This window comes from Tamandua tetradactyla, chromosome 6, assembly GCF_023851605.1.
Source record: "Tamandua tetradactyla isolate mTamTet1 chromosome 6, mTamTet1.pri, whole genome shotgun sequence".
Classification (NCBI taxonomy): Eukaryota; Metazoa; Chordata; class Mammalia; order Pilosa; family Myrmecophagidae; genus Tamandua; species Tamandua tetradactyla.
The window spans coordinates 64866332-64880129 of record NC_135332.1 but is presented as its reverse complement, the minus strand read 5'-3'; the positions used below and the strand labels follow the sequence as shown (position 1 = coordinate 64880129).

The 13798-nt window shown below is 40.7% G+C and overlaps 1 long non-coding RNA gene across 3 annotated transcripts in view; it reads left to right on the top strand.

Moving 5' to 3' along the window:
* Positions 1-6100: 6100 nt before the first annotated feature.
* The window catches only part of LOC143686093 (uncharacterized), a 54566-nt gene continuing 46868 nt past the window's right edge, over positions 6101-13798 (top strand). For all 3 annotated transcript variants that reach the window (XR_013176892.1, XR_013176893.1, XR_013176891.1), the window contains exons 1-2: positions 6101-6571; positions 7845-7964. This is a non-coding gene — a long non-coding RNA (uncharacterized LOC143686093). The remainder of the gene's footprint in view (positions 6572-7844; positions 7965-13798) is intronic.

Sequence of the window (13798 nt, the reverse complement as noted above, 5' to 3'; positions counted from 1 at the left end):
AGTATAGGGTTAGTTTGTTACTCAGAATAATCTAGCCAGGGCTGACCAATATACCATCTTGGTGAATAACCTCAAGGGATAGAATATGATGTCGCAGAACTTCTGTTAATCAGACTTTGTTTCACTTCTGAAACAAGTCATGCTGATTTCCCTACATGAATGTCTTCACTCTCTCTCCTCCTCTCTCATTACCTCCTCTAGTGTTCTATGGCTCCCATTTTATCCCTCCCCTTTACTGCTGCTTTTTTTTCAAAGCTTTTCTCCTCTGACTTATAATTTTCATTTATTTAAGGCTATCCTGAGTGATATTTTTTACATAGTCCAGAGAAAAGAGAGAGAAGAGGTCAGATGGTGAAAAAAGAAGAGTTGGAAAGAGTAGGAGAGGAAGAGGAAGAAAAAGAGGGAAGGAACTCCTCTTTATGCGCTACTAATGACAATGAGAAAACTAAGTGGCCCTCCAATACTTTTGGAAATCTGTACCAAGAATCTCAGTGAATAGGACAGTTCTTGTCTAAAAGTTGAAAGTCAAGCCCTAAAATCAAGAACACTAGTTCTCACATTCTAAAGAGTCCTTCAGGGTTAATTAAAAGTTGGACTTGACCCCACTTATCATCCCTACTGTTGAGGATGGAATCATGATCCCCACAAAAGATCTATTAAAATTTTAATCTGTGATCTTGTAGGTGTGAATTCATTTTGCAGAAAAAGATCTTTTGAAGATAATTAGTTATCATTGGTTAAGTTGTGGCCAAGTTGAATCAGGGTGAGTCTTAATCCATATGACTGGCAGCTTTATAAAGAGAGGAAATTTGGATGCAGTCACAGAAAGCCACAAGAAGTCAGAAGTCAGAGAAGTCAGAAGAATCCATGAGCCATAAGAATCCAGAAGATGGCAGAAATGAGGAGAGCAGACACAAGGAGAAAAACAGTGCCATGTGACAGAGGCAGAGATGGAAGCCAAGAAACCCCAATGGTTGTGGTAAGGCAGCCCCAGAGTGCTATCGACTCCAAGAAGAAAGCATGACCTTGCCAACGTCTTGATCTCAGACTGACAGCCTCAAAACAGTGATACGATAAAATCACATTTTTTAAGCCAACTCATTGTGTGGTATTTGTCAAAGCAGATCTGCAAACTAAGGCCACCACTGAGAGGCCAGAAGGACTCTGAGGAGAATCTAAGTCTGCTAGGCACCCTATGGGGAGTGCTATGACTATCCCCAGGCTTCAGCTCACCCTACATCAGCAGTGTTGGCCCCCAAGGAACTATTGGAAGAGACTGGTTTGCAAATAGTAAAGATTGGGATCTCATTCCTGGTTGAAGCTAGACTCAATTTCTCCATTCCTCTCAACAATGATGGGAAGACAGTTGAAATATGATGGTGGAACAGAAAGTGCAGGGTGCATTTTGTTCAGGTGAGAAGGCATCCCAGAGTCACAGCTGCTGGGCTCAGCCTGTTTGGTGGATGCCCTGCCCAGGAAGGCTGCTTGCCAATAAGGGCTCTCTGAGCAGCAGCACCTTGGACCCTGCCTGTGACCACTCAGATAACTCACATTCACTTCCTGCCCCATAAAGAAAGGATCCCCAGGAGGCACCTAGGCAGTTAAGAGAGAACTGATGCATCATCCACTGCCTTAAAATCGGTTGTCCTGGGGAGTGCATGGGTGGTTCAGTGGTAGAATGCTTACCTTTCATGCTGGAGACCCAGGTTCGATTCCTGGATCATGCATCAAAAACAAAAACAAAAACAAAAAACTGTTCTCCCTTCTCCCTCCCAACCCACCCACATACCCCAGCAGTCAGGAGGAGGAAATGAAGAAGACTGAATGGATACCCATTCTGCCCATGCCAAGTGGTTCAAGAAGGAGGTGAGAACAAGGATGGAATGAGATCGAAGTTCCTCCAGGATCTTTAATATCAGAAAGTGACCAGAAAGCCAAGCGATTTGACAGAGATGCTAATAAGGGACAGAAAGGGGAACTGTGGCAGAGGGTTTTAAAAGAAGTGTTTGACTCAAAAATAAAAACATAAAATTTATATTTATTTTTCAATCACCCAATTCAAACTTGGTTCAAATTAGAGTCATAATAATAATGACAACTAACACTTATGTGCCTGGGGAAAGAGCAAGCACAGAGATCCCTTGAAGTGGACACCATGTTGAGCAGAGAGAGATGTTATTTGACTTGCCAAAGTCACACTGCTGGGATTTAAGACTCAAATGCAAGCCCCCTTCCCAGATTCTACTCTTCCAGAGTCAAGATCTGCCACAGCTTCAGCCTAAGCTTTCCAGCAGGCTCACTGGGGCGCCACTCTGATGGTGACAAAGCGTATGGTGGAAGCAGAAACCTGGGGCAGTGGGAACCTCAGCCTTGAACAACCTCATCTCTTTTTCTCCTGGTGCTGTAAAATTATTTTTTCTGGGAACTATGATTTTGAAAAATGCATGACAAGCATTGCTACAAGAGATGGGCAGGGGCATGAACCAACAATTATTAAACAACCACTTTGGACCAGGCTTGTCATGTAACAAGTGGAGGTCTTGGAGGCTTCTATGCCAACTCATTTGAATCTCCTGACAATCCTGTCTTGTCTTATACTGAGGATGTATGGCTCAGAGAGGTTGAATGACTCCCACAGCCAAGTGGTCAGAGAGAGCTGGAGCTGAGATTCAACCCCAGGTCTTCTCACTCTGTCCATGTCAACATTTAGTGCAAAGTTCAGAGCCAGAGCTGACTTGTGCTGAGGTTTACATTAGCTCAGACAGGTCTGAAGGACAAGCAGTCACAGCCATACAGGAACCAAGACTAATGTAGCAACAAGTGACAACAATGCTTGTGAGTCCAAGCAAATCCCACCAAAGAGACAGACAGTGCAAAAGGTGAGAGCTCTTGATGGTGAGAAATACCCAGGACCCATGCCATTGGGGAACTCTCTTTCCCTGGTGTCTGGGATTTTCTAGGGTCCACCTGGGAAAAAGCTTAACTTAGAGGAGCAAACTAGAGTCCCTAAGGAGGGAACCAGGTGTTAGTGGCCCCTGGCAAAGATGAGAAGTGCAAGAGATCTGCAGCAGCTTCTGGTAAGCTCATCTTACCTGAGGGGAAGTAGGGAGGACAATTTCAGCCAGCTTGTACAGACCCCCAGAGGTTAAGTTACTCTCCTTTTATGTTCTGATTCTAATGAGGATATAGAAGAAGAAAATCAGAACCTGTCACAACCACATTCACAGTTAAAGATTAAAGGACCAGAGAATAGTTTTAGAGAGACTGTACTGAGTCTTAGGAGCAATTAGCAGATTCTGTTTCATATGAGTGGCAGATAATGAAGGACCTGTGACTTTGCTTTTATTAGTTTGGACTCAAACAGCAGAGGTCAGAACAGACAGATTATATTAATTTAAAGATCCACGCATACACACCCACACATTTATACACATACACACATTCATACACACATTTTAATACACATTCCCTTATACACAAACATTCATGCACGTGCTTTAGCATTCATACACATTTGCACATATACACATTCACACACATACAAATACACATTAACACACTGCACATGCACATTCACACACACATACAGACATTCATACATACATATGTGCTCATTCACACATCTATACAAATGCACATGCACAAACGGACCACATATACACACATACACACATATTCACACATACATACGCTCACCATACATACACAGTAGCCCATCATTCTTAGCTTCCATGAATGGCCACATGAGAAGAGACACACATTGTGGGACCAATTTACAAATGAGTTTGAGAGTAATACTGTTTTCCACCAATCTTCTCTTCTTTAAATCATCTTCTCTATATTCCTTTTTTGACACTTATTCTCATCTTCTTCAAGCAACTCCTATTAGCTCTTTCCTGTATTCATTTATCCATTCATTCATTCTTTAGACATCCATTGAGCTCCCATCACGTCCCAGGATTCGTGCTGAATCTGCCACCCTCCTTCATGGACCAACACTGGTATTTCACCCCAGGAATACTCTACCTCCTGCCATGCAGACCTGACTGTCATCAATGGATTACAGTCTACGTGATTTCACTCTGAACAGGATATTGAATTGTTGGCAAATACTTTTTTCAACATAAAAATCTTACACACACATACAATGCATTTTCTTCATCCCCATACACAGGCATTCCACCCAACACTGATGGGGGGGTGGCCATCCTCCTCTGAAATTCATTTAAAAACTTAGAAATACATAAATTGGATTAATAGCAATACGTTTTAGAAGACGGCCATTAATTTTCATGATTTGGCTCTTCCTCCTTTCATTTCATTTTGTTTCAACATCATTTATGCTTTGAGGGTCTGAAGTGACAGAAGAGTCAGAAAACGGTGGCCAACGTTTGGGGAATATTTAGGATTCCACAGTCACTCTTCTTAACACTTCTCAAGGTATATACAGTATTATCTCTATTTAATGGTTGAGGAGACCGAGGTGCATAGAGGTTAATTTGCTAGAAGTCATACAACTAGTAAGTTGGCAGACTTACACTGCCTGGCCCCAGAGCCCATTTCTTGGCTATTATGTATACTATTATGTGAAAAGTACAAACACTGCCAATGGAAAGACTGAAGTATAAAGTAGCCCCCAGACAGGCAGAATTGAAAGATTTCTTCCAAACGTGAGCGGAAAACCAAAATTAGAGTAATTTGATGGATAAGACTGAAGCTGAGGGGGAAGGTTATTTTTGCTTCTCAAAAGAAAATGTTCCCCCACGCACATGCAGGCTTACTGCAATTACACATGCTACAAAGACCTATGTATAGTCTTCCCATGTTTATAGGTCTTTTGAAAGTATAAATTTTAGAAATCAAATTCCAATAAGATATAAAATTCATAAATTCGAGTTACTAATATAAAAGTCATGGGTTTGGCTATGCTTTGCTGAAACAGAATTGCTCTACCGAGTGTGTGACAACGGTCCCAGCAACCGCAGGAGGGTCCTTTTGAACCACTACATCTAGATTTCCTTGTGCCACATGATCACTCTGCACTCCCACAGATTCTTTCAATTCTGGCCACTGTGAAACCTTTGTTCACAGGGAGCACCAGAGATCACATGGCTTCACCTGCTGGGAACGCCTCCATTTTGTATTTGAACTGCACCACTGTTCTTTACTTAGTAACCTACACAATTAAAGAAATACTACTTATGGGTGCACTGAAATAGCAATACACCTGAGAAAAGGGAAGCAAATTTAACCAAATGACTTTTGCTCAGATTCTCCTCGGGGCTTATATTATGATGCTAGACCCACAGTTTTAACAAGTTTAGTTATCTGGTTTCCCAACAAACAGCAGATTGGAAGTAGCAAATTAGGAGAAAGGAGGGATACTGAGATATCCACCTAGTGAAAAAAGGGTGATAATAGTGAGAAATGTGAGCAGAGAACAAGGGAGAACAGTATCAGTCATGGAGCCATTTAGCCACAGACTAAACAGCCCCAAATACAACTGGTCCCATTATAGAACAATACAATACTGCCGCTTCCTGTGATGACTCTGAGTCATGAAGGAATGTTTGAATGGTTCCATTCAAGCTATGTAAGATGTCAGAAAATGGGAAAAGCATTTTCAAAAGATGTTCCATGAAAATGATTAAAATAGAGCCTGTTTTGATATTTAAAGGGCAAGTCCCTCAAACTGACCCATTTAGAAAAGCCCAATTCCTGAGACATTCAAATTTTAGAGAATTGTTACAATTAGGATGTCTCATCTGCATGTGTTCTCTCACATTAGAATGTGAGGAATCTGAGAAGAGGGACTAAGTATTTCTAGCCCCTGTGATACCTTAAATTGACAAATGCTCAGAGTGGGAACCATATGTCACATCAGCATAATCACTGAGCATTGCTCCAGGATCCCCACTTATCAAAACCTCCTAACAAGCTCACACAGTGGTCCGGTTGTCAGCCCCATATGGTGTTGGCTTTACAATGAGTCAATTCGGCGACGTAGAATTTCCGTTCCCAGAATTCCATTCCCCGTAAATTTCCAGTTTGGGTAGGTCACAGGGATATTTTCCTGCGAGATTTGGAGGGCGGAAGTGAAGCGGCAGCCATTTTGTTAAAACACCCCCACCCCTACATGCATACACGTAGGAGCGCGCACATTGTCATTGGTCCGTGGGCTCACTCTGCTTGGCGTGGAGCTTACAACCTTTCCAACTTCCCCTGAGGCCACCTTCAGCTTCCCCATTCCCAGCAGGACACTCAATCAAAGTTGAAGGCAGTGAGAATTGATGGAGGTTCTGGTTTATTCTGACGGGCTTCCACTCATGCCTTTGAGTTCTAGCTTGTCCTTTCCCTCCTCCATCTGAAACGTTCATGTTTCTTTCACAACTGCTGGCCTTACAGACTTCAAGTATCATTTTTAGATGCCAAGACGAGAGCCTTATGGAGACTGGTTCACCAGCTTCCATGATTATGTAAAGCCAAATCCCTGTTACTACATTATATGTATACACACATACACACATTCTAGTGGTTCTCTTTTTCTGCTTGAACCCTTACCAGTTTGAAGGTGAGTCAGAGGGAGGGTAAGTAACTTGCCTGAGGTGTCAGAGCAAGTGAAGGGTTAGAGCTGATCTTAGAAACCAAACTCCAGCACTTGTGTTCTCACTCATTAGTCATAAAGCTTCTCTAATAAAAATCCATTAAAGAAACTAATTCAAACAAATATAATGACTGAAATGGTAGACGGTGCAAAGTCAGGAAGTCATTTACATTTCTTGAGTACATTCTTAGTGCCCAGAGGGTCTGGGCCTGGCATTTGGCAAATCAGCTGCTCTAGAATCCAGTTAATGAACTGTAACACCAGCCCTTTTAAGCCCATCTATGACTGAATATTCACCAGTCAAACCTAGCTAGAGCTATGAGCATAGCTTTCTCCTCCTTTAAGACCACTTTGAGAAGCATCGTCCCAGACACAAACTGTCTAGTGGAGTGTGAAGGCAAAGATAAACATGCATACATTAGTGTCAGAAAGGGCTCTGGGGCAGTGATTTTATTTTCTGTCCAATGTGATTCAGTTAGTGAAATACATGACTAGTCATTTCTACTTAAGGTAGCAATAGAGGAGATTAATCCAGACATACCATATCCTCTGAACAGAGGTATACAATTTGCATACACTAATGTTGGTAAACTCTAAATGCAACATGGCATTTACTTTTACTTCCGATTCTAAAGTGGAGAGATCTCTCTCTCACTCTTCTTTGGGAATTTCTAATGTCAGGGTAAACACTCTGACCTAGAAGTCAGCGATCTGGGGTCTAATCCTTGACTTTCATTAAGAGCTGGTAAAGCACTTGACTTTTCTGCATCTGAATTGCCACATCCATAAAATGAGGGGTCTCCATATTTTCTCTATCAGCCTTTCTAACTCTTCTTAACATCCTCTTAATTTGGATGATCATTACCATTTGCCACAAAGGTATAAGGCAGTCAAATTGAGCATAGTGTTTGATAACGTATGTTCTGTCCAGGAACTATGTGAAATGAAATAAAAACAATTCACAGTGGTTGAATATCGACTCTTCACAAGGGTTTGAACTCCTGACGACTGCTCCCCCACCAGCTTTGGAGAATTCCTTTTGGAAAACAGAATAAGATCCTATTTGGTTAATCCTTAAGCCTCAAGGAAGGCCCTGGGAGGGCAGGTAACCTAGGAAATAAAAGGGATAACTGTCTCTGAAGTTTGGAGACACGATTTCAAGTCACTTGAAATGGTCCAACAACTGGAATTACATCAAATGTGTTTTTTTTTTTTTCTTGTTAATCTGATGTGTTTGCAGAACTGTGGTTCCCTGTAAGTAACCAAGGGAAATATGAAGTGTGATCTGTACCTTCAAGGAGCTTATGTGGAATATTTGTATTGATGAAGAAATATCTCAAAGTTATAAGGGGCCTTAGAGGTGAGTACTTAGATGTGGTCTAATACAGTGGTTTTCAAACTTTGTCTTGCGTCAGAATCAACTGGAAGACCTGATAAAACACAGAATGCTGGGCCACACTCCTGAGTTCATGATTCAGTATGTCTGGTAGGGAGCTCTATGATTTGCATTTCTAACAAGTTCCCTGTGGTGCTGATGCTCCTGGTCCAGGGACCACACTTTGAGAACCACCAATCTGGGAGAATTCTCACCTGTGTCCATGTACCTCTGATGGAGAGTAGGATGTTCTAATACTGGTAGTCGTATTTCCCAATCTGACCTTAAACCCTTAGAAGGTTTCCAGAAACCACTTGTTAGAATGCCAAAAAATGAGTAATTATTATTGACAGTTTCACACAGAGGTTTTATTTTGGATGTTTTTTATCCTTATATTTCCTATTGAGTTAAACCAAGATTGGTAAGGTTCTTATAATGCTTCTGTCTTTGAATTCCTGCTCATTTTATGGATCTGCTTCTGTTAGATTGAACCACTTTTCTACCTCATTAATCTTTTCAGCGTGATTCAGACCAAAATTTTTTTTACCATGCTTAAACACACTTCAGTGAAGGAGAGCTCACAGCCCATTCTGCGGTTGCATAGCTTTTCCCAAAGTAAACCCCACACTCTCCTCTCCATTGGTCTTAGTTCTCTCATTTGGAACATCACAGATCATGTCTTAACTTCTGCTGCTTAGAATTTGTCTCAGTATTCAAAGACAACTAGCATAGCCTCACATAGACCTATCAAACCCTCTCTTCCAGGTTGTATCTCTGGTTATGTCTTCACCCCTATACCTAATCTTACACAAGTTTGGGGCAGATTCATAGTAAGGTTATTTTTTTTCATCAACCCCAAAGCATTCACGAAGCACTTCCTATATGCCATGCACTGTACAAGGTTTGGATAGAGCTGAGAAAATGGTAGACTCTGTCTCAACCTTCACATAGTTCACATTCCCCTGGGAAAAAACTATGGTTTACACTGTCCTTCTTGACTTTTTATTCCTTTCTTGCTGCACATAACACATTTTTCTACATACTTTGCTATCTTAAGATTTGATTCTACCCAACATCTTACCATCTTCTTACCTGGAAGATTCAGGCTATCCTTTTGAGCACCTTCATTCATTTATTCAACAACTACTTATTGAGATCACTCAGGAGTGAAATGAAAGTATATGTAAAGATCACTGGATAAATCTTTTAGGAGCTTAGCATATGATAGGTGAGATGAGTCACAAAATTGTGACAATTTAAAAACATGCCTCACAAATTCTTTGACACCCCTCTCATCAAGAGATGAGCATCTAGGTCTCTTGTCCTTGAAGCTTGTCCCCTCCCCTTGAGACCTGCAAGAGCTTTGACCGAAAGAGTACAACACAAGTGTTATGTGTCTCCCAAAGTTGCATCATAAAAGTGAATAAACTTCAACTTGAAACTATGAGTCCCATGTAAGAAGTCCAGCTACCCTGAGGCTGCCATGTTGTCAGGCAGTCCAAGCTACTTGTAAAAGACTTGTGTAGATATTCCAGTCAACAATCTCAGCTGAGGTCCTAGCCTATATCCAACATTAACTGCTAGAAATGCAAGTGAAGACAGATGCAAATGATTCCAGCCCCAAGCCATTGAGTCTTTTACTGAGTCCACAGACATACTGGATAGAAGATGAGCCATGCCTGGTAGATCTTGTCCAAATTCTGGACCCACAGAGTCTATGAAAATAAAATGGCTGTTTTGGTCACTGAATTATTATGGCTAATAGTAATTATTGGTGAATAATAATTATGGTTAGGAAAATCAGGATCATGAAGCAATAGTAACTAAAACAAAAACATGCAACCATGTCTGTTGCATTGATCATCATCTCTTTAAGCTAGATTCAGGGAGTTTTTCCACATATTTTCTAAATTCTTATCTGCTAATCATTTTGTACTTCCATCTGCTAACCTATAATTAACCTCTCCCTCTTGACAACCACCCTCCTCACCTTCAAATACAGATAGTTCTTCCCAAACGTTACTAGATTCTATTGCCAGAATAGGCAGTAAATATACCACAGGAACAAACACAGATTAAATCACATTGTAATTATCACACCTGTGGAACTCTTGTCTGTGGTAAAATTATTCCCAAGGTGGATGATCTTGTTTCAAGCAGTATTTATACAACAATTTTTAAAGTACTGTGGAGACATGGCTTCTCTATCATATTTATCAAACAAGTGACCACAAGATCAGGTAAAGACTTTCTGATTCTTGTTTGAATTCCAGAATTCTGCCTGGGAAAATTGAAATGCATTAGCCTTTGTGATGGAGCACTCTGAGTGTTAAAAGTTCCTATTCTGAGTTAGGATGCTTTCAATTGCACACTCAAATTAAACCTATATGATGGCTAACATCATCCAAACTACCATTTGTTAGTCTTTGTTTTCCCAGCCTACAACCCTTACAACCTAGACACCTGCTAGTATGCTACCTGAATCCTGGATTCTACAGTTATCACTGATTTGTCATTGGAGAAACTGTGATCAAGAATCAGGTAGAATTCAAGGTCAACATGTGAAACAGATCATGAAGCCATGAGAATGATTCAGTGACAGAAACGGTGGTAGAAATACTCATTCTTATCAGCATAGCTGGAATTGTGATCAGGATGGGGGAGAGAGGTTTCTGAAAGATTAACCTTTCAGAGAACTGTGATTCTATGAAAAGAAGGTCAGGACCGAGTGGATGAGAGTCCCCCTGCCTTCATATGTCACTGACTACAGATTAACCATCATCAGTTTCAAGGGAAAACAAAATCCATTCCAAGGTCTGAGAAAGAATTGATTCTTGTGGTAGCAAAGTAAATGAAACCTGACAAGAGTGTAAAGCTGTATGGAAAAAAAAAATCTGGGTAGTAAGGAAGTTGGCCTTGCCTGAAAGGAGGTCTTAGAATTCCCCAAGTGATAGGAATATCTTTGTATGCTAGTGAGATGGCTGGAGTGGGACCAACCACACCTGATAGCCTTAGGGTAGGGGAAGGTTCAAATCAGAAAGGCTGACCATATGATTTAGAGTGGGGCCTTTGGGTCATATAATATTGGTTGACCTAGAGAGTTCACATCCATGTAATGAAGCCTCAGTAAAAACTATAAAACTGTGTATGCTGAATTTTCACTGAGCTTCCCAGGTTGGCAGTACTCGGTGCTTATTGTCACAGGTTGATTCCATGACAGTAAACAGTCTTGAGGGCAATGGATGCCTTATGTTTGGAACCCTCCCAGACTCTGTCCAAGGTGTCTCTTCTTCTGGCTGACTTTCTCTATCTTTTCCCTGTAGTAAATATAACCATGAAGGTCATAAGTTTCATGAGTTCTAGGAGTCTTTCTAGAGAATCACCGACCCACAGGGTGGTATGAGAAGTCAGGGAAGTCCTGTGTGGACCCCACTTTTTAACTGTGTAGTTGGGCCCTAACTCCTTCTAGTTGGGGTCAGAAGCTTTGAGCAGACTTGGCAGTGTGTAAAACCATGCTTTTAACTTCACAGTTTGGGTAACCCTGCGCAGGCTGCAGCAGGTAAAAATTGATGACATTCATTACTCCTTAAATTTGGAACCCTTGACCCTAATGGCATATGAAACCACAACATTGTGCATATCCATGCACATTACTTTGATCGTGATAATGGTTTCACAGATGTATACAAATGTCAAAATTTGTCAAACTGTACGCTTTAAATAGGTGCATTTTTTCATATTTTAATTATACCTCAAAGCTGCAAAAAGAAAGATAAAAGCCACAAGGTTTGAAAAAAAATGTCACCTCCTTAATTTATTGGAGATACTTTCTGCATCTAAAGATAGGAATGCAAAAGTTCCTGTCATTCGCTAGATCTTTAGTGAGCCACTCAATTATAGGGAAAACTAGAATGTAATTAGCACCAGGCCTTATCTCAATCGTCCCTTCAAAACTATTAGGAATCTCTTTAAAAAGTTCTCCTGTCTGTTTGATATTTGGCTGAAATATTGAAAATAAAGAATACCTATCAGAGAGGATATTCAATCTTGCATTTCTGTCAGGAGTGAAGGACTGGCACCTTGCTAAAAAGATAATGTGATTTATAGCTACAACAACATGAGAAAGTGTGCTGTGTTCTTTTTTAAGTTAAAAGCCTCTTCCAATTAACAGGAGGGATGGTTACAAATAACAAGTGACTATGAAGGGTGAAGACTATGTGCTCTGCACAGAGGTTTTGGAATGCTCTATGGTTTTGTAAGCCCAGAGGATTATCATAGATAAAATACAAGGAAAACACAGAAAGGAGGACATAAGAAAATTACAGTTCCAGCAATGGTGGATTGAATTATGCTCCCCAACGAAGACATATTCTTCACCTTAATCCACATTCTTGGGGGGAGGGTGTGTGTGAACACATTTATAAATAGGACCTTTTGAAGATATTGTTTTAGTTAAAATGTGGCCCAACTTATGAAATAGGGTGGGCCTGAATCCATATTATTGTTATCCTTTCATAAGCAGAAGAAATTCAGACACAGTCAAGCAGAGGAAGCACCACAGGACCCAGAAGACTGGAAGTCAATGGAAACTGGAGGATCAGACACAAGGAGGGAAAGCTCTCCATGAAACAGGAGGCTGAAATGCAAGCCAAGGAACTCCAAGGATTGCAGTGAGCCAACACCAGAATGCCACAGACTCATAGGGAAAGCATAGCTTGACGAAGTCTTGATTTTGGACTTCTAATCTCCTATACTGTTCTAGTTTGCAAGCTACAAGAATGTGATATACCAGAAATGGAATGACTTTTAAAAAGGAGAGTTTATTAAGTTGCATGTTTATAGTTCTAAGTCCATGAAAATGTCCACATTAAAGCAAAGCTATGAAAATGGCCTAAATTAAAGCAAAGCTATGAAAACATCCAAATGAAGGCACTAACAAGAGGTTACCTTCACTCAAGAAAAGCTAATGAAGTTTGGGGTTTCTCTCTCAGCTGGAGGGGCACATGGTGAAGTCTGCTGTCTTTCTCTCCTGGCTTCATGTTTCGTGAAGCTCCCCTGGGGGCGTTTTCCTTCTTCATCTCGAAAGGTCTCTGGTTGTACAGACAGACTCTAAAGCTTTTTCCAAAATAGTTCCCTCTTAAAGAGCTCCAGTAAGTAACTTCACCTTGAATGGGTGGAGACAGATCTCCATGGAAACTATCTAATTAAAAGTTATCACTCACAATTGGGTGGGTCACATCTCCATGGGAACTATAAAAAAGCTACCACCTAGCAATATTGAATGAGGATTAAAGGACATGTCTTTTCTGGGGTCCCCAACAGATTCAAAACGATGTACACATAAACCACTAATGCACAGTCAAAATTGAGCTTCCAAGCAAACTCCTGTGCTCTTTCTCAAACTAAAGATAAAATGCCTTTAGGTTGAAATGCTCTTTTCGGGTGTGTAACTCTTCTCACTCAGTTCATTTATAAACATTTACTGAGCTGTCTGTTAGATGCCAAGAACACAGAAGAGATAATAGAGATGAATAAAACACATCCCTGGCAACTTAGAACTCATATGCTAACTAGGAAGAGAAGACAATAAGGAATTAAAACATGACTTACCAAATGTTGAAATGCCGATATATTTAAGGTACAATAGGAGAACAAACGCTGGAGAAATCTAAAGATGCTTTGCGTGGAAGAGGACTATTAGGTTAAATGTTCAAGGATGGGTAGAAACTGGAAGGGTAAAAAAAGATAAACTGATAAATTCCAGGCATAGGGAAGGGTATTGGGTTGATATGTGAAGCATGGAAAATTGATGACACTAT